At 38.6% G+C, this 748-nt stretch overlaps 1 pseudogene; it reads left to right on the top strand.

The window, feature by feature from the left end:
• Positions 1-252: 252 nt before the first annotated feature.
• On the top strand, positions 253-370 carry LOC134950622 (5S ribosomal RNA; annotated as a pseudogene).
• Positions 371-748: the final 378 nt, after the last annotated feature.

Consider the following 748-nt stretch of genomic DNA (forward strand, 5'->3'; position numbering starts at 1 on the left):
AATCTATTTATCTATATTCCTGTCTCCAAACGCTCATTCCAAATCTCCATTCTCTACACTCTCTCATCTGGTTTACAGGCACTCTGGCCAGGACATTATGCTCTGACCAGTGAACATCTCACCGTCACAACAGACAGCAGAAGTGTTCCCACACACACTCTCTCATCTGGAAATACAATTTCGAACTATCAAAGTTCTGATTTATGTTGAGTACAGAAAGCAGAAGTGGCCACCTCTCCTCCTTTAACAACGGCCCACGGCCATACTATCCTGAATACGCCCAATCTTGTCCAATCTCGGAAGCTAAGCAGCTATGGCCTGGTCAGTACTAGGAAGGGGAACCTCCTGAGAATACCAGGTGCAGTGGGCCATTTTCCAAGGAGACTACTATTCAACTCACTCCTATTTCCTTCCATTTTCATCTACAGCTAGACACCATCCACATCCCTTTGATTAACTACAATTCTTTGTCCCTCACCCTAACCGGTGAAGCTTATCCGAGGCATATATTTTCACCTACATAACGATCTTGCACCATATTTGCTAAAAAGGTCAACAAGATCTTTTTAATATTAGCATTATTTGATTGTAAATTTTCATATCTTTTACTCAAGAATTAATTAAAGGTTAAGTTTTAATTTTGAGATTTCCATTTACATAACATATATTTAATAATCAAGAGTGATCCCAAACAAGGATTTTTTGGCTATTCTCCTATTTTTCAATGTAGTTTATCTAAAAATTTCCT

This window comes from Pseudophryne corroboree, chromosome 1 (genome assembly GCF_028390025.1).
Source record: "Pseudophryne corroboree isolate aPseCor3 chromosome 1, aPseCor3.hap2, whole genome shotgun sequence".
In the NCBI taxonomy this organism is placed as follows: domain Eukaryota; kingdom Metazoa; phylum Chordata; class Amphibia; order Anura; family Myobatrachidae; genus Pseudophryne; species Pseudophryne corroboree.